Consider the following 27,512-nt stretch of genomic DNA (forward strand, 5'->3'; position numbering starts at 1 on the left):
TTTTCTTTAGTGATTTGGAATTTCTGAGTCACAGAAAATTTACTGAACACCTAAGAGATGCTTTCATTATAGCACAAGAATTGCAAAAAGTTCTGTGAAACGTAAGATAAGAAACTATGCTTGCTGGGGCTTGCATGTCCTTTATAGTCATAATGAGCTTTCTTTTGAGATGGAGAAAACATCCCAAAAGTCCCACTTTCCTGAGATAGACTAATTATCAGAAGAATTGGCTGCGAAAACCCTTTGGTACAGTCAGAATGAACCTGCACTGGGATAACAGCACAGGGAACATGCCTTGATATGGCCGTATCACACTGCCACATGACACACAGAGGGATGAAAGCCATAACATGAGAGCGTTTCATAGTCTTTCCTTTATAGTTGAATATATCTTTAAATAATTCCCAAATATTTAGTAAGAAATAATCTTACTAAATTGCAGCATAGTTAAATTATAACTTGTATTTTCACACGTTTTCAATTTTTCTTGTATTAACTGAATAGAAGTTTAATGGGACACGCCTTTCTTGATGTTTAATTTGAGACATCAGCCCTCTGGTAATTGAAAATAGTTCACTGGACTTTTTGAATCTGTGAACCACACGTGCCAAATTCTCCCCTTTCCATACAGAGTCATCTGCAGGTTTTATGGGAGTTCCTTTTAAAAAGTAATTCTCAAAGTAATTAGGCCTGCATTACATGTGGATGGGCAAAGCATCAACCTCTAACTTACTGCTTTGCATTTCCATTTTTTAAAGTGCCTTTAATTATGAAATGCAAAAAAACAAACAAACAAACAAAAAACCCAAAACTTTTGAAATTTCGCATTTTTACTGAATTGTTTGTCAATGTGCTTTGGCACTTGCTGGTTCTTTGCAGTTCCAAGAATGCTTTAATTCTTCCAGACCAGTGTATACTCACTTAAGTTCTCCATTTCACTGCATATTCTGACAGGAAGAAGCAATCAGGGATGTAGGAATTTGGGACTAAGCAGAGGTGAAGGCTGTAGCATCTGTGCTTTGGAGCGCAGTGCAAGGAGTTGCCCTCCTTGCTGGAGTAAGGTCAGACAATTGATGGGATGGCTGTTCTGCAGGTACATAGGGAAGATTATTTATCACAGCATTGGTGAATATGTACAAATTCCACTCTGTGGCTTTCCTAAATTTAAAATGAAATGGATTCCCTCTAGCAGGACCCATGGCTGGTGGAACAGGGAACCTTGCGGCAGGTTGTGCTTTGCACCTTCCCACAGAGAATTAATACATGTGGTTTAGGTGAAGTCAGCAGCCAAAGAGCAAAATCTCAAGCAGATTGACTGGCATTTAAGGTTACAATCAGTGAGAATTTTCATTAATTATAAAAGTTCAATCACTTGCATACCAGGAATTTAACCTTTAACAAGTAGAGTAATCAGCATTTCTCTTCTGCAGTCAGGACCTCTGTCTTATGCAGTTATGTAGCTGTATGTGTACAGATGTAATATACTCTGTACATTACTCTGTATAACTCTGTGCCATGTGTAGTGGAAATGCTGAATTACAGCTTGAAGCAGTGATTGAGCACCTGGTGAGAAGGCAGGGCCAACACAGGTGCATGTAATGTGCCTGAGTGACCAAAGGGATGGAGCCAGGATACATCCCAGACCTCATTTAAGTGTTGACAGAGGAGGTGGGGGTGTCTTGCTGGCCATTCCTGTGCACCTGAGGCCTTCAGAAGGTAAGCAGTTTCTTTGCTTTGTTTCTGTTCCTGCAACTCTCGTGTTTGTGCAAGTCCTCACTTTCTGCAGCCTGGGTCTTTGCTGCTTTGTCATTACTTTCCATCCTGTTGCAGAGTACACAATTGCATAAATTGATAGTTTTCTGATGTTGGCCAGTCCTGTCTGTTTCCTGGGTGTTTCTTTTCCTCTTCTGTTACTTTTGCAAGGGGGAGATGGTCTGAAGCCCTTGCCTTAAAAGGAAGGGGTCAGAAGCACCTTGCAATCCATGCCTTGCAGGGTTTTGAAGTGAAATACCTACTTGCTGTTTTTGGAGATAAATTATACCGAGCTAGAGCCTTTCCTTGGGAGATCCGGTGTTCTTCCTGTTGCTGTAAGGCACACTTTGCAGTTCAGGGGCTAAATGTAGCAGCGTTTTCTTTTTCTTGCTGTGCTGAAGCAGATCTTGTATGTAGCAAAGAAAATTTTACGCTTATGTGGAGACCTCAAAGTTGTGAGATGGAATTTCCTGTAAATACAAGCTTTCATCAGTATTTGAAATTGTTCCTTAAAACAGAGTTTTCCCTGGTTCTTTTTCATAGACATGGATAGCCTGCAAGCTTCTCACCTAACTGCAGTACTTCAGCTTGGATTGTCATTTCTGTGCTATGAGCAATGGAAAGCATTTTGCACTTTGGCAGATTATACTGATTTATGACTTTAAATTGCCTTATGGTACTCCCTTTTCCCATTTACTGTACAAAAAGCAGCCACCTGTTGGCCTCAGGAAGCAAGAGCTATTTGAGGATTCTGTGATCAAAGCACAGTTGTTGAGAATGTCTCTCTTAGCTGTTGAGTTCTGTTCCATGTGCTGCGTGGAAGCAGTGTGGCAGTGGTCTGGCTGCTTGGTGGGCCGTTCAATGGAGCAGTGTGGTCCCCACCAGAAAACTTCACTCTTTTCCTTCAGAGAGAAGCATTTGCTGGGCTGCAGCATGCTGCTTAGGGCAAGAAGCAGCCTTGAAGATGCATCAAAATGTTAAATCCAACTTTTCCACTAGTAGTTTATTCCAGCCAGCAGGTAGACACCTTGCTATTCGACTTCTGCCTTGTTTTTGTGTATGTTTTTCTGGCTTAATTTCCAGTTCCTCGTTCTAAATTTGTCTTAATATACTTTTGACTCACCTCATGCACTTCTTAATAGACCGAGTTTCTTCATTCTTCCACTGCCCTGCGCTTCTTGAGTGGCAGCTCATTTTTGTGATACATTTTCTCTATGACTACCCAAATTCATTTTAGTTTTGTGGAAGTGCTACCTACAGAAGAGTTGTTGACATTCTCCTGAATACTGTATTTGGTTTAATTAACGTGTACAGTCTCATGCTTTAGGACACGTCAGTTTGTATTAGAATGTCATATGAGCCAGTTGTAATTTAATTTTGTGGGGCAAATGTAATTTGCCTCTGTAGAAGGGAGGGGGGAAGGTACTTAATTTGTTCCTGATCAACTGATGCTGCAATGTAATTCTCTTCTATTTTTTTTAACTGTGTAGCTAAGTATAGCTCTGTTACGACAATGTTGTATTTATCTCTATATGCTTTTCTCTTTGACTCAATCTTACTTGTGTGCCAACAACGAGAGCACATTGTTCCTATTTGTCCAAGTGTTTCTTCTTGTAGTCAGAGCAGAGTGTTCTGCCGAGCTGGGCAGGGATGGCAATATGGGACTGGATTAAAAAGAGCAGTGTCTAATGCAGTGGAGATAAAATGATGAAACTAGAAGGAGAGCAGGCTGCAGTCGTCTTAGCGTCACTTAATTTTGTGTCGTCGTTGGGAGAGGGGTTTGGAGATTTCTTGTTTGGTGACATATAGGAACTGCCAAGAGAAGGCAAGGAGTCCTTATTGTTTTGTTGTTACATATGCTGAGAAGGAAAGGAAGCTTTCCTTACAGAGAGACACAACTTACTGGAATCATCTCAATCGGTAGCCTTTGGCCAAAATCACACAAAGAAATTGGACCTGCCGGGAGAAGAACTTGCTATGCCTCAGTCCTTGCTGTGCAAGGACTTGCTTTGATAAATTAAAGGAATTTAATGTTACATATATTTTGTTTGATTATTTCTTTTAAATAATTAATATTCTCAGTTAACCTCAGAGACAAGATTAGGAACTGCTACATTTCTCCACTGAGATGGTTTAATAAAAATTGTTCTTTGAGAATTCTGAAGGTCAAAACAGAATTAAATATGTAAACGAAGTACATCAAGGTAAAGTGAAAAAACTTGTAATTAATCCTTTTTTAAGAAGCCTTTTCCTTCCTTTGAGAATTTTGAATGTTGTCAGAAAAGGTTCTTCTGGTAATTTGTAAATGCTGTGACGTTGTCGTTCAAAGGTGTTAGAAATTTTGTGTGCCACACATTTTGAAAAGAAATTGTTTCTCTTTTAAACATCTATTGATATTTGTGTATTTCCAGTGGATTTTGAAATGAATGCCACTGCCTATTCCTTGCTGACATGCAGATTCATCCAGGTTCCATTCACAACATATGGGCAGGACAGCATCATGGAGCCAGTCCTGTTCAAATGCTGACCCTCAGGTGATGAGCTCAAGAAAAACATGTAATGTGATGCCTGAAGTTGACTTTTTTCCTCGTGGGGGTGGGGGGGGTGCTGAAGGGTGGCCTCTTCTCATGTGAGCTGGAAAGGCCTGTATAGGTTTTAACTAACTGGAAGGTTAATGATAAGACTTCTCTTCTGGAGATAAGTAGAAACTGGACTCAAAAGATTTCAACTTTGCAGTGCAGGATGCTGCCAGTTGCTCGTCCTCCTTAGAGAAGAAATTTAGTGTCTCATCATAGTCTGAGCCCTGGTGGGATTCAGAAGGTCCCACTTGAGCCCCTTTCTGCAGCAACTCAGCTTGTGCCAGTGCACAAAGGGCAACATGGCTCTGCAGGGGCCACCATGGGCTTGTTGCCTCAGAGGTGTCAATAGCACTGGGATGATTTGCATGCCTTTCTGTATTAGCTTGTGTTCAGATCCTTAGTACTTCCGTGGTGTATTATCTACCCCCACGCTGTCTGCTCGTAGCATTCCAGTCACTCTGTGTACGTTCAGTGTCAATGCTGATAATGGTCAGGTTGTTATAACCTGTGCAAAATTAACAGGGCGTCTGCACTGGGGGGGAATTCTTAGTGATATACAGGCTATGGAGTTTGATATTTGCACTTATGGGTGGTGGGTTTCTCTCTAGTCAGTGATTTGTGGGAGATTCCTTCAGCTCATTTCTCTGTGCATCTACCATGTTTCCCCCTCCCAACTTGAACAAGGAATTTCCCTGAAGTTGTTTTATGCTGATAGGACCTGTGCAACTGTGTTCACTCCCTGGTCTCTAACCTGTGAAAAGGAAACTAACTTGATCCTATCTGTTTATGAAATCAAAGATAGGTCATCTGTGGCTGATAAATTTTTTTCCCCTCTTTCAGAATTTCCCAATACACTTTGTGTGTCTTAGCTATTCAGGCAGTTCTGCAAAAGCTGGGGACCTTCTGTTGCTGGCTAACAGGCTCATCTGGTTTGAGTCACAAACTTCAAAGTAGGATGTTTAGGCAGAAGGTTGTCCTGTTGGCTGGTATTGCCTGTGCTCTGTGTATGAGAGTTATGTGTTTGTACTTTCAGGGGCCCATGTTGGAATTACTGGAAGGATGCAGTCTGAAAAGCACAATTAAAGGAACAGATATTTGTTATTGCAGGATTTTTTCTTTGTTAAATACTTGAGCAGTATTTTGGTAACCAGTGACATCCTTTGAGAGTTTCTCTGGTAACTCATTACATCTGAAAGGCTTTATAACCAAGTCATCTTTTCTTGTCAGACACATGGAGGATGAATAGATGGTTCTTGCCTGCAATTTCCTATCTCGGGGGAAGCGATGCTCAGCTGCATCACTGCTTTTAATTGCCTCCAGGCTCCTGCAGGACTCTGTCTGTCCCCTCTGGCTTGACCTACATCCTTGCAGAACCACAAATCCCTTGGCACTGGTTAGTGGAGTTTGAGCTCAGGATTGAAAGTCCTGTTGTTGTTAATCCCTGTCTCCCAAGGCTGCAAGCATGTGCCAATCTTTTTTTTTTTTTTTTTTTTTTGCGTCCTTAAATTCATCTGGAGGTATTTTGCCTGTAGAAAAGATTATGATAGAAACAGTGAGTGCTGACTTGAGTGTTGTTGTGGATACTGGATGTGTCAATGTGCTGAAATCCAGAGAAGGATGTGTTTGTTTAGAGTACGGGTACTTGTAAAATCAGAAATCCGTACATAATAATATGTATTTATTTTTCCCTTAAGAGAAAGAATGAATAGTGAAGTAGTGATTGCAACTGTAGCCTGGATTGCATCGCTTCAGGTCAAGTCAAAGACAAGTGTGTTACTGTATCAAATTATTCAACTTAATTTGGAAGGGCTCACCTAATGGAGAAATAAGATGATGACATCTAGGGTGAATTAATGTAAACATCAGCCTCCTCTGGAAAGGAAACATTTATAAAATACAAGATCAACATGTTCATTTTGGCACTGGGAAGGACAGCAAGCGCTCCTTTCCAGGAATGTCTGTTCCACCATAATTTCTTATAGTGAAACTGTTTGGCTGCACTAAAATAGGTTATCCCAAAGCCTAGACTTCTGTCAGATGCCAAGGTTTTATTGAATTTGGAGCTAGTCGTTCTTTAGCACTGAATGTGTACAGACCTGTTGTTGGGTTTTGTCACGCAAGATTGAAGTGACCTCTCCCATACAGTTGAAGCCCCACTGTTACTCTTTCTACATTTAATGATAAATGAGGCTAGAACATCATTTGTCAGGGCTTGATTTTTACCTCTCCCGTCCAGTTTCAATTTGTTCATGAGGAAATGGTGTTGTCTAGTCCTAAAATGAGATTTTGCATATTTTCTTTTAATTCCTTTTGTCACTGGAGAGATGGGTTATATATACTTTACCTTTTTAGACTAAACTGCTTTTTACGTTTCACTTGTAAGATACGCTCACTGATTCACCTGCTTATCTCAGCTTCTTCTGTACTTGTCAGATCTTACTTGATCAGTGGTGCTTTGTGCTGAGTTTTATCTGGAGTGGTAACAGTTCCATATGCAATGACACTATCTCTTGAGAAATACCTTTCTCTAGAAATATCTTCTGCTCTTTTCACGTCTTTGTCATGCTGAGGACTCATAATTTAGTGGTAATCAATGACTTTGAGATTATCTTTTCTCTGGGTTCCTGCTGTACACATGGCCTTCATAAGTCTCTAGGAACTTGTATTTACATTGTCAAACTTGATCTCCGCTCCATTACTCCTCTCTTGAAAGTCATGTTTTCCTCCCATCTGATACTCCTCTGCTCCTGCATCGCATTGGTGTTAACCTCCAGCGTGATGCCATTAGTAGATGTTTCTCCTCCTCCTGCTAAGAGTGTGTTCTCAAACAGAGCTTATATCAAAACTGCCTCTGCTTATATGTAAATTTCTGTCTATTCTAAAACTATTTGTAAAGGTCTGTGGGAGCCTCAATCTTACCCAGTGGGTCAGGTATTATTCTGAGCAAGAAATGAGTGAGAATGCTCAGAAATAGGGACCTGGTTACTAGCTCAGTGTCGCACCTTATGACAAAAATTAGCACTGAAGGCATAATCCTGGGTCCCTTGCTCTAAAACTCAAAAAACACTGCCTTTTAATAGGAGATTATACCACATTTTCTAAAAGCCTTTGGGTATGTCAATGTAAACTTGAGGCTGAGATCTGGAAAGCCACCTGGAAGATTAGCTTAATGGGAATTTCATTTCATATCCTCTCCTGGGCAACTTTTCAAACTAAAGCCTGGATACTTTAGCCACCAATGCTTTGGATATGCTCTCGTGGGGTGCCATGTGTTTAAGTTTTGTAGATACTGCTGTAATACCGGGTTAAGCTTCATTGTTGTTTTTACTTGTGTGTGTGTGTGTGTGTATATATGTATATATATGTGTATATATATATATATATATATATATATATATATATATATATACATATACATACTTTGGGTTAACAGGTCAGGTGAGCTGATAGCACCTAATGCCACACTCGTCTGTATTTTCTGTTTCAGTAATACTTATCTCAAGAACTTCAGGCAACATTCACTTGAAATTTACCAACTCTTGAGCTGTATATGTGATATATGGGGGGGAAAAAAAAACCAAACACAAATATCCATGTTTCTCCCTTATGCTTCCAATTTTGTTTGTCAGTGTGGTGTTTATTGTGAAGATTAATCTCGACATGAGGGGTGATTGAGAGCTTAAGTAATAATGCAGAGTGAGATCTCCCAAGGAGCCCATCTACAGAGAGTGCATACATGGAACAAATAAATACCAAGCTTTGCATCTCAATGTGCAATGTGGCACATCCCTTGTAGTTTGGATTGGCATCATTTATTCTGCTGCATCAGCACCACCTTGGAGTGCTTCTTTTCTCAGGAGTACAAAACATTTCCTTGCATAGAAGTTGCCACTCCAAAGTTTGCACACAGCTTTACCAGTGCATCTCATAAAGCCAACCTCCTGACTCTAAGCCACCCCTACAGGAGGAGAATGCACACCAACTGCAAAGTTCATCACTTCCAAAAAAAATAAATTATGGAAATTATCTTTTATGTTTATTTTGGGTACGTGGTAAGACCACCCCAGCAGTGCAGAAAGGTTGAGTACAGTGTTTATCCCTATGCAAGATAATCTTCTGGTGTTGAAGGTTGAAATTTGCAATTAAATTGCTGCAGCTTAGAAATTATAGTTTTGTGTGACTGTTTGTGCATGAGAGCTTTTGGTCTTCAGTAAATGCAAGCTTAAACCTCTTCTCAGCAAGCTGAGAAAAGTCAAGCTGCTTCAGGGTTTGCTGTGATGCTGTGCACGTGGAGGGTTACTGCAGCTCCTGAGATATGGTGAGAACAGGAGTTGGCATGCTGCTGAGGGTGAGATGGGTGCCTGTGGTCAGAGTAAGTTGCTATCAGCACCCGACAGGGGAGGAGGGAACAACGGAAATGGAGTATATGAACAATTTCAGTTCCCACGGTTGCATTTAAGGCTGCAGTGACCCTGAGGGAGTTTTGAAGAGCAGTGATGTGCAGGCTGCGCAAGGAGGTGGTGCGGTCACCGTCCCTGGAGATGTTCCAGAACTTGGGAGATGTTGCACTGAGGGATGTGGTCAGTGGGCATGGTGGGTGGGTTGGGGTTGGACTGGGTGATCTTAGAGGTCTTTTCCAACCTTAACGATTTTATGAATTTCCTGTTTTACTCAGCATATTGTTTTGCAAAGTTGTAATAATTTGCAAATGAGGTGACTGCTCTGTTTTCCACCTGGCTTTCATAGGGCTGGCATAGGGCCCGTGTTATGCCATCAGTCTGGGGTCTGTCCATTTCCCTCCCCCTGCCTTGATCACTGCTTTTAGGTGCATGTCCACAGGGGCTGTGGCAACAGAAATCTAATTAAAGCTGCATGATTCCAATTACAAATGCACAATCTACCCCTAGCACTGCAATCTGAAGGCCTTGTTGCATTCCTTTCTCCTTCCTGTTGTGTCTGCTTGGCCGTGGCCTGGCGGCTGGCCCTCAACATACGTGCAGCGCAGAGCTGCTCTTTGCACCCATTAAAGAGTTATCTTGGTGAGTTCCAGACCCAAACTGCAGAGAAAGGGGTTCTCTGTTACTAAGGGACATGTGGTTGTGACAAGAGTTGCTTGAGCTCAGAGCGGATACATGAGGTGGCCTTTGGGGAGAAGTTCCCTTTGGGAGATTTCCTAGTATGGTGTGTTTACATTGCTGTGCATTGTGAGGAGGCTTTCTTAGGAGCAGCTTTTAATCTTCTCTGATGTGGAGTGCAAACACAGTTTTGACATCAATCATGCTAACAACACGTTTGTACACAGAATAACAGTCACCTTTTAAATAACGATGGGAATCACAAATACACGCTGCCAGAAAAATATATTTAAACGTTTTCAAGTCTGTGCTGTCATAAGCAAAGCAGCCATTGTATTCCACAGAGCTGCATGCTTTAAGTGCCTTGAAGAGAAGAAAAAAAAAAAAAAAAAAAGCAAATTCTGAAGTGATTCACAGTAATAGAATAGAAAGTGTTTACATATCTCAAAACATTCTGCACAGTAATCGTGCCATCTTTTAAAATTTAATTTCAGCAAATTTGAATCCACATGAGATGAAGTCTGAAACATAAGCTTTCATGGTAAGGTACAATTCAGCATGTAATCTTTTGCAGGTGGCTGTTTTTCGTTTATTATTTGTATTTCCATATTGCTTAGCAACCCCAGTGCCGGACCAGGACTTGGGTGCTGTGAGCGCTCTGCTCGTGCTGATGGAGCGGATGGTCGATGCTTTGCAGTGTGCTGCCTTGTACCAAAGCCAAAAGTAAATGGGTAAATGGGTGATTTCTCATCTGCTCCTCTTTGAATGAGGAAAAATGAAGGCCAGCTGAAACTCGGTTACGTGGTTATCATGTATGCAGATCTTGAGATAACCGAAAAAATGCTAATATCTGCAGGCCTCTCAAGCATGCAGGCACAAATGGAGGCAGTTGATCAGACTTTGTTTGCTGATGGCTGCTGAGCAGAGTGCAGGCGGGGCTGCTTTGCTCTGAATAGCCGCTCGCTGACGCAGTTGCTCATGCAAGCAAATAACTGCTCTTGCTTTGTGTGACCTTGCAGTTAAAGATGAGCAGCCTACACCACAATGTGAAATACTCACTAATAACCTCTCTGCAAGTGGCACAGCACCAGTATGTCCTTCAGATGCTATGTATGTTTGCAGATACGTATCCAAGTCCTCGTTTAACCTCTTAAGTAGAGATGCCCTGGTTCTTCAAGGGAAACAGTGTTGGTAGACAGCCATTGTACCTTCATGTGAGAGCTAAGTTGTATGAAGAAGACAAGCTTTCAGTCTCAACATCCTTCCACCACTGAATTCCAAGTGAAACAGCACAGCTGTTCTTGAGCACTTCAGGGGAGGCTGCTGCTGTAAAGTGAGCAAACTGATTTAATATCAGTGGTTTCTGCTAGTCATTATTGAGCTCTGCAGTGGCTGGGTTCATAGCCATGCTGCAGGCAGGGCTCGCTGATCTTCTGTTTTGCATTGTGGATTTACGAGTAGCTGCAATACCATGAGCCAGGACACGAGGCAAGTAATACCTGCAGCCTCAAGCTGCCAGAGCTGGACAGTGCTCTCAGATGTAGGGTTTGGATTTTGAGTGGTTCTGTGTGGAGCCAGGAGTTGGACTCTATGAACTTTGTGGGTCCTTACAAATCATTCTATAACCCTACTGTTCAGATGCCATGCAGGAATAGGCTATAATAGCACCTCAAGGTATGCAGTCCCATAAGGTTAGTGGTTTGCATGTGGTGGCTTATTTTAATAGTAGGCTTTTATTTGTGGAGATGTACCAGGGAACCATATAAAATGCCTTTGTATCAAGAGGTTAAAAAGTAACTTATGTTAATTCTGGATTCTAGTTAATTTTACAGCTGTTTTGCTGCAAGTGGGAGCTAACAGACCAAAAAGGACATACCATTAACATGTCACTCTCTCGAGAGACGCAGCCATCAGCAAACCCAAGCTAGGCAGGTTTGGCTGCAGCAAATGGCTGGGCAGGGGGTGGCTCCTCTGTGCTGGGCATGTGTTGGCATTACAGATGAGAGGAATCTTTCTGCAACACTATGGTGAGATTCTAGAGCTCAGAGTACCAAAGACACTGAATTTTCCTTCCTGGAGCCACGGAGAAAACTCTGGATAACACTGCCCAGAGAAGGGAGTGGCAAACCTAATAGTGTTTTGCTTTTAGTTTACTTTGGTTTTGTTTTGTTGGTTAGTTGTTTTTAAAGTTCCAGTGTGTTCCTGCTTCTGGTAGCTGGGCTACTGGTATATGTGGTGGGTATAAGAGACAAGGAGGAGCCTGGGATGCCCTCTGTTTGTTGGCTATGAAAAGGCTGCAGTGAGAAACTTCTCTGTTCTTCCTTATCTGTTTGCCTTTTGATATTAGTAGCTGACAGATTTCCACTCTTTAGCATTTGTTATCTGCTTTGTATATGCTATTTGTTATCTCCTTTGTACATGACAACAGCATAAGGCTTTTGTTGTACGTATTTTTAATAAAAAAAAAAAAGCCAAAATGTTTGAAAGCTAAAACGGATATTACTTTTCTCATGGAGCGACCAGCCTTCTTTTAGTAGCCTAAACTTTGGACAAAATACGTTGTAAGCTCTGCAGTCAGAAGGTATTTATGTGTTTGGGGCTGGGCCTGTTATCTTTGTGATAGTTCTGCAGTTGGGTCCTGGAGACAGAGCAATAGGAGTTATAATTGCAGGTGGTACTAAGAGGTGATGTTTGGCCTTTGGTTCAAAGCTGAGCTCTGCAAATTGCACTGTTTAGATTTGGTGTCTGGAAGGCACATCTTGATAAGCTGTGGTAGCTGCAGCCAGGGAGAGCCCTATCCACGTGTGGGACCCTGCTGTGCTGCATGCTGAGACAATATATGATAAGAGCTGCTGCACAGATCTTGTGATTTGCATGTGATGTATTGCACTGGGGACGGACAGAGGAAGTTCCTCTGCCTGGAAGCTGCCAGACAATTTTGTGTCACCATGAAAGGGATCAGCAGTGGTTTCAGCACTCCCACAGCCAAACCACTGTCAGAGTTTCTGGAGGTTTCCTGAGAGTTTTGAGAGCTTTGAAAGCAAAGACACAACCCCATTGTTTGATGCTGCAGGGAAGGGCAAACCAAACCACAGTACTACTGTATGCTGAACTCCTGTGAACTCTTTCTCATCCCACTGTTTGTCTGCTAGGCCCTGGGCTAGAACAGCTCTTTGACGTTTTACCTCGTGGCCCTCAGCTCATTGCTGTGTCAGGAAAGCAGTGTGTAACCCTGCATAAAAGTGCCATATAAATGACTGAAGAAGGAACCATTGCAAATCTGCATCTGCCAGAAGGCACCTCCTGCCCCAATTGAAAAAGCAATGCTGCATCTTTAAAAGAAAAAAGAGTAAAGGGCTGTAATAAAAAAAATAAGACTTCTCTATAGCAGTGGATTACATCCTGCTATAAATCCCCATGTAGTTAGGATTTTTGAGCTGGCTGGTTCTTGCATGTCTGCATCTTGCCTTTCTGTGGGTTATTTGCTGCTCTCTCTCTCTCTCTCTCTCTCTCTCTCTCTCTCTCTCTCTCTCTCTCTCTCTCTCTCTCTCCCTGTCCTCAGATGTGGAAGTGAATCATAGAATCGTCAAGGTTGGAGAAGACCTCTAAGATTGTACAGTCGTGCAGTGCACATGCAATCCACTGCACATCCATCACAATGCGCCCCGACTCTGTTTCATAGCCTGAGCCTCTGTGAAAGAGCCTTTATATTACAGGAAGAAAATAATGAACTGAAGTGGAGAAATGCTGGGGCTGCTATTAGAGGAATTTCTTCCAGTGGTGCAGTGCAGATTGAACTCCAACTACAAGAAAAAACTATTAGCAGCAGATATAGAAAGTGTTCTTTGTAAATAAACTGCAGAAAGTCTTCTCTGTGATGTGTTTACGCCCTCTGCGATGAGATAGGCATCTGCTCACATAACCCTTGGTGCTAATCAGAAGGTCTGAATCTGCTTATCAGCTCTGTTTTTGCAGTGCCTGCCTGCCATCCTGCCTTTGGCTCCTCTTTTCACCTCTGCTGTCTGGACTGGGGTGCTTTGACAGAAATGAGGTGAGGTTTAGAGCTGTGTAAGACACCTGCCTTGCACAATGCTGTGAATTTGCTGCTACAGCCCTGGTTATGGAGCACTGCAGGCTCTCCTGCTGGGTTCTGTCCCCCGAGAACAAGTATTCTCAAGATTTGACAAACACACATTGTCTATACGATGTGACTTAGCGAGAGCATGGTGTGTAATCTAAGGGCTGTGACTGCAAGTTATGAATTTGCTAATTAGCACCTAGCCTTAGCTTCTGGTTAAGTGAGGAAATACCAAAACCTTTCTGCCTGGAACTGCTCTTTAAAATAGGGATACTAATCTGTATGGACCTGATGGGTATGCTGTGCCAATTCAGTAGTTAAGATTTTCAAAGCACTTTGAAGATGAAAAATGCTGAGTATTATTGGCCTTTTATCTAAAAAGACATTTTAAAACATGAGGCTGGGGAAAGATCTGCATAAATTAATGCATGTGTTGATTACGCTCTATCTTTCCTTTTCATCTGAATGCATTAAGTAGCGAGAGAACTGTACGAATTTGTATCTTTCCTTTTCATCTGAATTTATTAAACAGTAAAAGGACTTTGTGAATTAGTAATCTAATTTGAACATCAAACCGAAGGCAAAATTCTTCCTAATCCGTCTTGCAGATCTCTCCTCAGCAGTAGAGATTTCTTGCATATCTCAGGTTGAAGGATGATATTTCAGGCACAGGTTTTGATACTTTCTGGATTGATGAGACTTCAATAAGGAATTATTTTTCCAAATCAACCTTGGAAGTCAGTAATAACTCTACTTTTTAGTCAAAAAACAGGAGCATCTATCAAAACTGAATTGCTAGCAGAAGTCAGTAATGTTGAACCAGGAAGTTTTCACTGATTTCAGGAGAGAGTTCTGCTTTATAAATTCCTGTGGCATTTTCATTTGACAATCATTAGTTCAATCATCTGGACTTTTTTTCCTTCAGTAAATGTTCTTGTCAGCAGACAACTCTTTTGCGCTTTGTGAGATTTAATTCACATCTGTGAAATGTTTTTAATTCTTAAATATAGGATATCATCAAAGCGTTTGTCATTTTGGTTTCTGAATGTGAGTTTTTGGAGAGACAGACATCATTAATTTTAATACACAGGATATAGCACAAAACCTAGTGAAGAACTTGGTCTTGGTTCCATGAGCTGAGACACATTACAGGTTAGATATTAGGAAAAATTTCCTCTCCAAAAGAGTAGTGATGCACTGGCACAGGCTGCACGGGGTGGTGGTGTGGTCACTGTTCCTGTAGGGTTCTGAAGAACTGTGTGGATATGGCAATGAGGGACGTGGTCACTTGGCATGGTGGGGTGGGTTGGGGTTGGACTGGGTGATCTTAGAGGTCTTCTTCAACCTTAATGGTTCTATGATGTTATGAAAACTTTGATCCTTTTTCTCCTTCCAGTTTCAAATCTGAAGTGGCAAGGGTAAAAATACAGGTATGTTGTGAGAGTCTTTGAGGAGATTCACAACTTCTCAAAGAATGAAAGTACCATGATGTGGTGAATGGAGATGGATTGATGGAGGAAAGGCCAATTCCAGTTACTTGGGAAATTGCCCCAGAAGTTTATATCATTCCACCTTGCTGCTGATTTCAGCAGCGGAGAGATATTTGCCTTTATGCAGGCAGCAAACTATATGAGAAAAATAGCTGTAGTTATTTGGTTCGTTGTTTCTATTTTGAAGTGTTGCTGAGTTTGTTACAATTTGAAATAAAAGCTATTCCTTGTAATAGCAAAATACTCGTTTATTAAACAGTCTTATTTGTGCTTTGTCACCGGTTTCCCTAGTGCCAGGAAATGTGGCTGTTGAAATGGTATCTGTGGTGGTCACTTGAGTTAAGAATCTGCAATGAGCAGCCACTACATCATCCCACGCTCCTCATCCTCAGCTCCTTGCACCTGGACCTTGAGATGAAAATAAATCCCCTAATACCCTGTTGGCAATATAATATTGCTCTGGCAGGAAGGCTCAGAGGAGGTATTTGTATACCTTCACTGTGCTGTGAGGTTCCTTTTTCTGTTTTAAACTAATTTTGCACTACGGTGAGATGTAATGGATGAAATGTTACCTCTGTGCTGCAGAGGAACAGTTAAATTGCATTTTTTTTCACAGAAATTAAAGAACTCTTTGGTAGCCGCTGGAATAGCTCTAAAGCTCATCTACCAGTCAACTTGGTGTTTGAGTAATTAAAGAGGTCAGGCACAAAAATATCGTGTACCTGGACCTTTGCCAGCCTCTTTTCCCATCTCTTATCATGCTTGTCCATTTGGGATTCTTCCACAGGCTTTGTTATATTCATCATGTAGATTAATGGTCTGCAACTATTAACAACAAACTTTGATGCTACAGAGTGGGAATTGCCTGAATAAACAATTTCGCAAGTAAATGGAGTCAGCTCTGGAAAAAAAGAGAGCTGCAAACTTCTTTTAATTTACAGAGGTCAAAAAGTAAATGGGATTGTTGCTTAGGGAGGGAATTTGAGGAGAAGATGCAGCATTCACTTCAACAGAGGGACAGAGGGGGGAAAAAATTGACTGACTTCTGGAGTTTGAGTTTAATTGGCTTTATTCCTATACTTATCAGCACAGCAGACAAAGAGATGCTGGTAGGTATAGTTACACTTTTTGCATTTTGTCATTGGATGAGAAGAGGTCAGTGTGACTCCTACAAGGGATGAGCAGGAAAGAGTTAGCTCCAGAAAAGAGAGGACAAGCAGCAGGGTGGGAAATGGGAGAGAAGTGGGTCTGAGGCCCTTGTTTCTGGTTGAGTTTCCTGAGTAGCTTTTCCCCAGATGCCCTACAGCTGGTTCTGAGGAGGAGATTTGTTTTATTTCATTGTGGTCTGGGTTATTTGTGCTGAGCAGCGCAGTGCCATTTCCAGTCATTTTTAATTGCAGAAGAATGTCACTTCCAGTGAACAGGCTTTAGGTTTTACTGAATATTTCCTGAGAGGTTTAACAGGATATGAGGAGATCAGATAAGTATCTGTAAAACATCCGACCTCGTGCTATTCACTTCTGATTTATTCACAGCTGAACTTGTTGCCTGCGGTAACAGTACGGTTCCTGCTGATTTGTCAGCCCCATCCACCCTGCCCCAGCATATCCTCCTGGCAGGGGAAGAGGGCCTGGGGCCAGGGAATGCAGAGAAACTCTGGTAGCATCTTAGGAAGAAATAACAGAGGCATTGGATTCCTAGAGGGGCAAACAGGAGGAGCAGCAAAGACCCATGGAAACTACCTGCTGCTGGTGAAGTCAAAATCCTCAGCCTGATTTTATGCTCAGATCCGTTAGGATTAATGAGAACGTTGTTGACTTTCTTCCTAGCCCAGCCAGCTTCCCACTCTTTTGATCCATCCAACTGCAGTGAATGAAACAGTACTCAGCAACTTCACTTCATCGTCGCTCTTGGCAGTACGCACGTAGTTCTGTCCTTCATCCGGACTTTGTGTTCTCTGATCGAGCTTGAGGTCCCAGGCAGAGGCTGTGATTCTGCATTCTCTTTCTGTCCTTGCTCACTGCCTGGGGATGGCTCTGCCCATTGCACCAGGGAGGGTGTTGGTCTCTTCTCAGGTGCAGAGTTAGATGTGATGAGCTTCACAGTCTTTTTCAACCTAAATGATGCTACCAATAAGCCAACACTGAATCTACAGCACTAACGATCAACACCTTCATTAATCAGGGGATAGCAGGGCTACATGCAGGTTTCAGTTGGAAGCTTCTGTTTCCTCTTGTCAAATGAGAGGCTGTTGCTGTTCCACCATGATTCCCAGTGAGCACCCAAGTCACAAACTAAGGCATTGGAAGAAAGCCTCAGCCCTGTGCACTACCTCATTCCAGCTTTCTGGGTGAGCTGTGAAATATGTCATGTGTGCACATCCTATTGGTAATTAAAAGTGACACAGATGGCAATGTCTGCGATGTTTCCTTAACTCACAGCGAGTAACAGAAAATGAAGTGATAGTTCTAGGTGGTGGCACATGTAGCTTCAGGTATGTTTAATATTCAGTGTTTATGCTCTGACTGAGCTGGGATGTGCTTTCAAATGTTATTCTGCGGCTGTGCATCAGTGCATTTTTTTTTCCTTGCTTTTCTTCTGATGGGTGGTGATGTTTTGATTAGAAGTAATATCTTTATCAAACCAAAGCCAATGTTATTAGTGATCATTAATTGGAGATTCATTTGTTGAAGTGGGACATGTGTAGTGGAGGTGTCTAAAATGGATGGAAGGCACCAAGGAGGGCTTCAGAGTGATGGAGGTAGGGATAATAGCATGCAGGGACTGGGGGAACCCTACCTGGGTTCTACCTCTCAGTGTTGCAAGTGGGACTTCAGAGACATAATGTTGCTTTCTTTTCTGAAGATCTTATTTTTGTATTCTTAAAGAAGGAATGGGGATCTAGCAGCACCCTGATGGGAATTCTGGATGCATGATTTAAAAAAAAAAAAAGGCTGTTTTTATATTGTTTATTCACCTGGGTATTTAACTGAGCAGACTACAGATACGCCAGGTGGAAGAGGACTTTATGCAGCTTATTGCACTGAATCAAGACTAGAAAATCAAAGTATGTATCTAACTTCAGCCTAAGTTTGGGCCAGTTGTAGGCTTGTGGGCTTCCTACGGAATCACTGTGGCTAAATATGGGCAGTTTTGGCACGCTTAAAATGCTTATTGGCAAAGGGAGATGCTTATGAAGGAGCTGATGGGTAAGAGAGGGAGAATCAGAAATGGTGAGTTCTGGTAGTTGATGTAGGTGCTGGGTTTTTGTATAAGAGTGGTAGCCCCTGAGGAGGCTCTGTAGCATTCCAAGCATATTTGTATCAAGCCCATTTTATGGACTAAAACCATAATATCTCATTAGTTATCACTGCATATAAGTTCTCCCCTATACAACCTTGTGTTGTATCATGTTCTTCTCTGGAATAAAAACATCAGTCAAAGGAAAACAAATTTTAATTCTACCATTGAAAAACACATTTTTTTTTTTTTATTTTTTTATTTTTTACTTTTATGTTCCTATGGGAAGGTAGATAAACCTTCAAAAATTGAAAATACACTCTCACTTTAAATTATTCTGCTTTTGGGGTCACATTTTAATCAAAACCTTACTTGCCTTCAGGAAAAAAAAAAAAAGGAGTAAAGTTGATTGAATTTAATAACTAAAAGAACATAAACTGTCTACTTTGAAATGTATAATCTCACATGACATTTATTTCATAATATGATCAAATCATATATGTTGTTATGGGGACAGTCTTTATTAAAAATGCCATTTATTTTAACAAGCGCAATAAAAAGAAACCCATACTTTTTTTTACTGTGGCAGAAGGAAAAAAAAAACCTGCTATTAAGCTGCTTTCTGCTAAATGAAAACATCTTTCAAGATTTGTTCTAAAATATTTAAATAAAGTGCTATGGAATTTATTCATTTGCTGCCTTCCAGCATGAATAGAAACCCATTAAATTATCTTAAATACAATAAATGATATAGAAGAATTTGTTTTGGTAAGGAATATCCTTTGCTGACAAAGAATAAGATCATTTAAATATAACATTTTAATATAGGCCTATAATTATGTCATTGAAAGCCCAGTTCCAAGCAGAGTGAAGTATAGAGCTAGCTATCCAGCTGCAACCGCCATCTTTGATAGGCACCAAAGGGGAACTGCCAGTCCGTGTCCCCATTAAAAAGGGAATGAGTGGGAGACCATGGTGAGCATGTAGTATGAGCGAGGCAAAATGCATAGCCTGTCAACAGACTGAGGTATTGGTGAATGGTAGAGGTGGCCTCCCTTCCACGTGGAACCACAGAGGGGATGGGGAAGAACACAGGATCTTCCCCCGGAGTTCTTCCCCCAGATTTGACATAGCAGTTGCCTTGGTGAGAGGAGCCTGTTGTAACATGTGAACCAGATATATCTGAAGGATTATGATGATGATGTTGTGCTCGTGCTTCTCTGAAGAAGAGCTTCATCTCAACTTCTACTGCTTATCCTGAGATGTTCAGACCACCTGATTTCCCACTCAGGAAATCAGTCAAGACTAGCGAAGAGATGTGATTCTTAGTCCTCAAGCACTCTTTCAGTATGTGTCTGGAATGTGTCTATCTGGAGGACAGTGATAGGACCTGGTTATCTTTCAGCTGGGAGAGCAGAATCTGTAGCAACGTGTACAGTGGTTGCACTATTTGCAGGTAAGAGCTAGGTGGACTTCCCCTGTGTAAAATTCCAGAAGCCAGACAAAAGGAATGATTATGTATTGGTTTGTTGTGGAAACAATTCTAACATTTAAGATATACTCTGTTCCAGGTTATCAGTTTAGTTTCAAAGAGAACTTGCTTTACAGTATGTGGAAAGCACTTTATCTATGATGCTTTCTTGAAATCTGTGAAGTTTCCAGCTCTGAAACTTGTAACTACATAGGTTGTATCTAGAGCTGTTAAAGAAAGGAAGATTGTGCAATTGGGTCAAAACCTGTTTAGATTTTTGTCCAGAAAGCCAACTTCTTTGCTCTAGGGGAGGTCATGATGTTTAAGTAAATAAACTCATAAATGCGCTGTTGGACATTTAAAAAATATTTTACAAAAGTAAATGTACCTCATTAGCCTCCCCAGCTAATTATTTGTGTGGAGGGGAAGGCAAAGCATGGCTGCATTGGCTTTTGTCTGGTACATATGGATCTGCTGCCCCAGGGCTGGGTGGGAGCAGCCTGCATATCTCAAGCATGCAGTGTAACCCACAGCAGCAGAGGCACCAGCTCCAGCAGGGCTTCTGGGGCTGGCACACATGATGCTTGCTAAGCTCTCTGCCCCTTTCCGTTGACTTCTACCAGGCTGTATTATATGACCATTCATATATCTAAAAGTCTATAGCATGCTTTTCCTTGTGATTCTCTGGGAGCATGAGTTCATGGGTTTGGTTTTTAACATGTGAGTTTTTTTGTGCTTTTAGTGTTGAGGGTTTTTTTTTTGTTTTGTTTTGTTTTTTGTGGGGATGCTTCTTCTGCCATAGTGTTTATACTGTCCCCAAGGTATTAGCACTCCTCTTGGCTTTCCACTGACTTCTCAGGGATGTCTTCAGTGGTGTCCCAGGAGATTTGCTCTGACAGTCTCTGCGGTCTCCTGGAGCACAGAGGGGCACAGGCTGCATTGATTCTTGGCAAGGAAATTAACTGTGAAAGGCACTGGGGACTACAGGATGAGATGCCACAACCCGGCGTCTTTCTGAAGTTTCTAAGAACATGCTGAACTGTATTTTGGGTCTGAAAGTCAATGGATAGTTACTGCAGTTCCATGACAGCAAATGGTGCCAAGGTCAAGAGTGTCTGACCTGACAAAAAAATCTCTTGTATGAAAATCTGAAGGATTAAGGATTGGTGTTAAAAACAAATATTGTTTCCAGTGATTGTTTACTGAATGCCCAGCTAGCACTGATCACACACTTGCAGCTCTATCACAGGCAAAAAACTAGGTCTAGATGTGCTAACTGAATGTTTGTTTACATGAACACCCAGAGCTCTTCCTTTTTCTCAAAAGAAAACAAAAATTCTCTGTTGTCAATGTGGCTGGATTTGCCGTATTTATACATATAAATCTATTTCAGTAAATAAGAAAATGTGGCAGAAGTAGTCTTTTAAATTATAAAGTTATCAGCAAGGCAGTGTAGTACTCTTGAGTGCAAGTGTTTGAGTGAGTTGTGGCTGTGCCTCTACTTTACCTAAGCTCATTTTTTGAATCAGAAGAGTGACAGGCCCAGAACACTAAGTGATGGAGGATTGCTTTGTGATGTTCTTCGAGGCATTGGGTTGAACTTTGTGCAATCATTTCCTTCTGAATTGGTTGTAGTCCCCTTTGAAATTGTCAGAGTAGATTTCTTCTGCTTCACTGCACTTGAGAAGCAGGTGGATGGCAACTGCTCGGCCTTGTTTGATCCACGCGCTGTTGTTCGATGGATAGAGCATATCAAACTGGAAAGCCTCTGTGATATGGCTGTGGTGCTGGCCTGCTCAGTGTCTGGACTAACAATGAGAATCTCTGTCTCAGACACAAGGAGATCTGTTATCTTTAGTATGCCCCAGGAAAGAAAACTTGTGCCAAGAATGGCAAGTGTCAGTGTGACACTTAAATGCAAAATATATGAAGCCATCCGTCATTGCACAAAGCATCAGCTGAATAGTTCTGGAGCAGAACGATCCACATGAAGTACATTTGATCAAGATTATGGATCACTCTCAGGTTTTTATGTGGAACTCTTTATCCCATCTCTCTCTCATTTTTTCTATCTGAAGAAGGGGAGAAAATTAACATGGCAGTTTTGTGGGGCACAATTCAAGGAAGTCTGCAAAATCCTTTGAGTTCCTTGCACTCAGTATGAAGGAGAGGCCCAGCCTTCGTCAGTATGTTCCTATGCTGTCTTGCTGCATTCTGCAATAAAACATAAGATGTGAATGTGCTCTATGTCTTTGTTTCCTGTAGAAATTCCTTTGCAACTATGAGTGCTGGCTTATTTGAGAATTCACCTGAGGTTTAGACCATATGATGTGAAATAAAATGAGAATGGAAAGAGGACATTTCTTGTCAAATGGATTTGTGTTCTCTCATAATGAGAAATCAGCATCCTGCAATGTGAATTTGTGGATAAATTCCTTGCTGCAAAAGCTCAGCCTGATTCAAGAAAAGTGTAACCAATGAAGCAATCCACAGAGCACATCTTCCAGTGTTTCTTCTCGAAGGCTTACAGGGTGCCTCAAAGTAATGATGTTAGCTATGCAGAGCATCCAGACACATTGGGGGTGATAACATAAACTGTGTGGCATAATCTGTGAGGCTTCTTGAATCATCTTTGAGATTTTAAGGACATGGTTTTAGGGATATGTTTTAGTGGATATGGTAGTGATGGGTCGACAGTTGGACTAATTGATCTTAGAGGTCTTTTTCAACCTTAATTATTCTATGACTCTGTGACCTTGTATCAGTGACCTACTCAATGGACAGTAAGCTGCCTTCAAAGGAACCATATGGAAACTGGATTGTAAAGCCAAATGTTAAGAGAATTGTACACATCAGTGATGGTCTTATTTATCATCTTTATAGCAGCTTGCCACAAAACATTTTGTAAGCGTCTCTACGCTTCACAAGACCAGCAGAAAAAGATTTCCTTGTGTGTAGATGCAGGATACCCAATTTCTTCTCTGTGCTTTGCTATTTCCCTTGTGAATATTTGCCTGAAATGGATTCTTTTCACACGTGGTTTGCCTGAGCAAGGCATGCTCAGTTAAGAAAGGCATGGGCTGTGCTGGTAGCCTGCTGGGTTTATATATTCCCCAGTGACAGTGCAAACTGTGTAATCATCTTCTAATTCTGAATGTACTTTCCTTAGCAGTGTGGTGTGCCAGGAGATGGATGTGTGTGCATGTGCTGGAGGGCTTCGATGCAATGTCTTGAGGAGCACGGGGGTCAGCTCCATCAGTGGGAGCTGACACAGTGACAGAGGAGGAAAAAATGATACAGCAGTGAGGGGACTGAAAGCAGTGGCCAGAGGACTTCCACAGCATCTGCTCTGCTGCATGAGGATGCTGAAAAAGACCAGGTGTTTGGAGATAGGAGGATGTGTATTTGTGCCTTCAAGCACAGGACATCATAATCTCTCCCCCCAGTCATAGCAGTCCCAGCAAGGATATCACTGCAGGAACTTGCTGGCTTGAAAGAGGCTCAAAATCCTGTGAATTTGGGACTTCCACCGTGCTGCTGCATTGGGGTTTTCTCATGCTGTTTTCTGATGGTGGCCTTCCCCAATGAGGCTTTATTTCTCTAATACTTGATACAAATATAAAATGCAATGAAGAAACAAAATGATGTGTAATTCTTGACATGGAATAGAGTAAGGCCAGATTTTCATTTAAAATCCCTCTATCCACAGATACTGTGAATTGAGATGGCACAAAATTGTTAAATTGCTTTACATTTGGGAAACCTCAGTTCATAAAAAATTGTTAACAATTTATTTTTGTACTACATGGTTGACATCATTCTCTCTCACTGCTGGTTATATACTTTTTTTTTTCACTGCATGTCTGCTGAGGTTCCAAGAAAAACCCAAGTGTGTCATACAACATTGCTTTCTGATTTGCAAGTTAAATAGTTTACATAGGCAAAAATGTGGAGCAATTGGAATATTCCCTACCCAAACACTTAGGGACTTGAACTGCACATTTTAGCCAGGAAAGCCTCTGCTGATATTTTTAGCTAGGGGAAAAAAGAAAAAAAAGAAAAAAGAAAAAAAGAAAAAAAAAAAAACATTTTGAAGTAACAAGGAAAGACAGATCAGATCTAGGGGAAAAAAAAAAAACAAAACCAAAACCATGAAGCTAAAACACTATTGGGCATATTTTGTTGAATGTTGTACTTCTAGTGTTAGTATTTATCTTGCTCTGTGCATACAGAAATGCACTGCGCTTTGACTTTGGAAGTTTGAGCCCTTCTGAAATGAATGTATCCGAGATGGGGGTTAGCCTTCTTGCTGATTGATTTAGTCTTTTGGAAGCAGGAAAGCCATCAGGAGTTTTCTGCTCAGAAAGATTAGCATTCAAAGCCTGCTGTTTTTTAATTAAAAAAGCCATTTAAATACAAGGGTTGGGGCTACTGCCAGCAACCATTAAAATACCTGTTTTGTAATTATCCCCCAACCCCTCTTTCTATTTAATTCTTACCTTTTTTTTTTCCCTTCTCTTTGTTTCTCTTAAGTTCCTGACAGATTCTCCCTGTTTCATCTACCTGCTCTCGTGGCACTGCACCTCCTGCTGAGGTTAGCAGCTGGCTGTAAATCTCATGCCAACCCTGCTGCAAGCAGCTGGCAGGAGGTGTGGGAAGGATGTGTTCAGCATCCGTTTTTCAGTGACTGAGCTGATCCTATCCCTCCTGTTTGGAGGATTAGGAGCACCAGCTGAGCTCTGCCGCCAGCACAGCCACAAGACCACAGGGACGTTGTTCTGTGAGGAATTCCCCCCGTGTGTGTGTCACCATCTGCACACACAGGAGGGGTACGTGCTGCAGGACCCTGGGTGAAAGCTTAAATAGGAATTAGCTAATTAGTACACCATGTGGTCAATATGCGTTGTCTGTGTTTGCCTCTCTTTGGGAAACTGGCTTGTGGGCAGATGTACAATCTTATTGTGGGGCAGATCCTCAGCTCACATTGCCTGAATTCTTGTTTTATCTACTTTTAAGATCTCTCTGGGTGTCTCTGTGTGATGCAAATCTCTCTGGGTGTCGCTGTGGTTTCCAAATGCAGCTTGCAGATAAAAAGGGGGAATGTCTCTTTGGGGATACCTCATCACTCTCTACAACTCCCTGAAAGGAGGTGAGGCTTGGCTTCTTCTCCCAGGAAGCAGTAATAGGATCAGAGGTAAAGGCCTCAAGTTCCACCAGCGGAGGTTCAGCTTGAGTATTAAGAGAAATTTCTTCTCTGGAATAGTGGCGATGCATTGGAACAGGTTGCTCAGGGAGGTGGTGGAGTTGTTGTCCCTGGAAGCTTTCAAGGTGTGGCATTGAGGGATGTGGTTAGTGGGGATGGGCAGGTGGTTGGACTAGATGCCCTTAGTGTTTTTTTCCAACCTTAATTATGATCTTGAATTTGGTGTCTAAAGGTGGAGCAAGCACAGTGGTGAAAGGGTGAGTTATGGAGGCTGGGGGTAAACATGAAAACATTGTGCTCTGTCTTTCCTTCTTCCACTTCTGCAGCCCTCCAGTGTAATGTTTGTGGTATAAGAAGTTTGCATAGTGACAGAGCTCTTGACAAAATACCTTGTATGAGCTAGAAGCAAATCCCTGGGGCAGGCTGTTGGTGTTAGGCTACGGGTGGAAACTCTTCCAGCAAATATTTAACAAAGCAATGATCTCAGTATCATCCGGCTGAAAACTTCCTATTACAATCCACGGAGCTTTTCCTCCATTATACGTAGAAAATTGATAGATGAATAATGAAACAGATGCCAGCCTCTAATTTGTCTTTAAATGTACACATCTTCTAGATTTTCTTTGAACTTTCTGTTGTATTCTTTTAATGAAAATGATACACATGCAGTTTTACAAATAGTTTTCATCTGATTTACTGACTGTAGAAAAACTTATGGAAAAAGTGTGGGAGAAATATTAAGGTTCGTAAGTGTCTCTATTCAAATCAGCAATTAAAATTGGCTTTAATTTGTGGTGAAAATGCAGTAAGAGCAGACCAGAATACTTCTGAAATTCCACTTAAGGTGATTATCTGGTATGAAATATCTACTATCCAGCCTAAAGTCCATGATGATAATTTATTGCTGGGGCATTCTCTTGCGCACCGGCGTTTCCCCTGCTGAGGTAGAGACGTGATATCAAACATCTGATTGCACTTGCAGCATAAATGCCAAAAAACAGCAAAAATAAAAATAAAAACAAGTGAGCTTTTGTGTATTAACCTGAAAAACAGCCACTGTAACTAACCCAGCTATGAACTGGAGATTGTGGTTCATGATTCGGCGTGTACAGGAGGAGCTGGGCCTGAGAGATCAAACCGTTTTATGGCTGCTGGAATGGGTCTTAATTTTCTTTATTCTTAGTACTAGTTTGCTGTCAGAGGACAGCCTTGAAAGCCAATAGCAAGGTATACTTCTGATCTCATCTCCTTTTAGAGCTGATTCTCAGATAGGATGAAGGCTTTTACTGCTTTTGGTTACCAGATAAGCTCACATGCTGAGAGCTCTAGGTGGATCTGAAGGATCAAATCTGTTTATAATTCATCTGCGCTCAAGGTGAGGTTATGTGATAGAATTTCCATTTTTATAACTTTGCTTTAAAAAAAAAAAAGATGAACAAAGTTCTTTGGTGTATTTTCAAAGAGCCCCACCTTAAGAAATGGCAGACTGAAGTTGGTTTTGGTCTCTTTACTGAACTCTTGCAGAATTGTGTTAATAACCTTCTTTTAATGTAGATTTTGGGTGTATGATATGCACCAAGAAGGATGTGCACTAGACCATGGCAGTAAATCACAGACCTTATAAGGTGCGTAAGTCAGACTTTTCAGCTGACAACAGCTGAAAGCTTCTTTCTTTATGTCATTTATGCATTTATGCAAGGGTTCTATGTCATATTTCAAGTGTTTCTTACCTTTTTATTAATTTTGTAATCAAAGCAAAATGCAAACTTAGTCCTTATAGAAAAGATAAGAAAGATGATATATCCAGAGATGGAAGGCTCTGGAAGAAGTCATCCTTATGGTGTTGCCAACATTTTGTCTCATGGTCTAGGTTTCCTTAAGCATGAATACTTTGAGGGATTGCAGTCTAGGTCTAGATAAAGCCCAGATGGCCCATAAGGAATGAGAGGTGGTAAAACATGGCATTTTATTATGCAGAGCAGAAGATACTCATGAAAAATAATGTGCTGGTGTCAGATCTTAGCACCTTGGGGAAGATGCTGTCACCATCTAAGTCATTTTCCCATATGACAGAAGTCTGGAGAAAGTTGCCAACACCTGTTATACTGAACAATGTAATGCATATGCACTTCTCCCTGCAAACGTGTTTGTGTAGCACAGTAAAGCTATTGATAGGTTCCATGCTTCCCCATGGGAAAACAAGGGAAAGAAAGAGTGAACTGGAGCAGTATTTTAAGCGATATAGTTATATAATATCTTTGTTTAAAAACATAAAAATCTAACTGCCTCAATGCTCTGCCACATAATTCCGCAGGACATGTGAAACACAGCACAGTACAGCACTTAGTCTGCAGAGGATTCCCTTGTCACTGTCAAAATTGTTTTAGAAGTCTAAATTAATGCATAGCACTGCATTTATTAAAATGTGAAATAATCATAAATTTTTCATTCTTTGTACACTTAAGCTAATTTTCACATAAATGAAGCACTTGGCAGTTGAAATTCCACATATGGTTGACAGTGATGTTTGATGTCAGAACAATGCCCTGAGCTCCATGCAAATTAAACATATTTTAATTATTCTGGATATCCATTCTTCCTTTACAGTGTGTCTAAGTAGAATA

The 27,512-nt window shown here is 41.3% G+C and overlaps 1 protein-coding gene and 1 long non-coding RNA gene across 3 annotated transcripts in view; both read left to right on the forward strand.

The window, feature by feature from the left end:
* The window catches only part of BEND5 (BEN domain containing 5), an 851,759-nt gene that overhangs the window by 538,877 nt on the left and 285,370 nt on the right, over window positions 1-27,512 (forward strand). The gene's annotated exons all lie outside the window — the stretch shown is intronic.
* The window catches only part of LOC125693194 (uncharacterized), a 58,770-nt gene continuing 32,946 nt past the window's right edge, over window positions 1,689-27,512 (forward strand). Inside the window, exon 1 of the long non-coding RNA XR_007377010.1 lies at window positions 1,689-1,716. This is a non-coding gene — a long non-coding RNA (uncharacterized LOC125693194). The remainder of the gene's footprint in view (window positions 1,717-27,512) is intronic.

Source organism: Lagopus muta, chromosome 5, assembly GCF_023343835.1.
Source record: "Lagopus muta isolate bLagMut1 chromosome 5, bLagMut1 primary, whole genome shotgun sequence".
In the NCBI taxonomy this organism is placed as follows: domain Eukaryota; kingdom Metazoa; phylum Chordata; class Aves; order Galliformes; family Phasianidae; genus Lagopus; species Lagopus muta.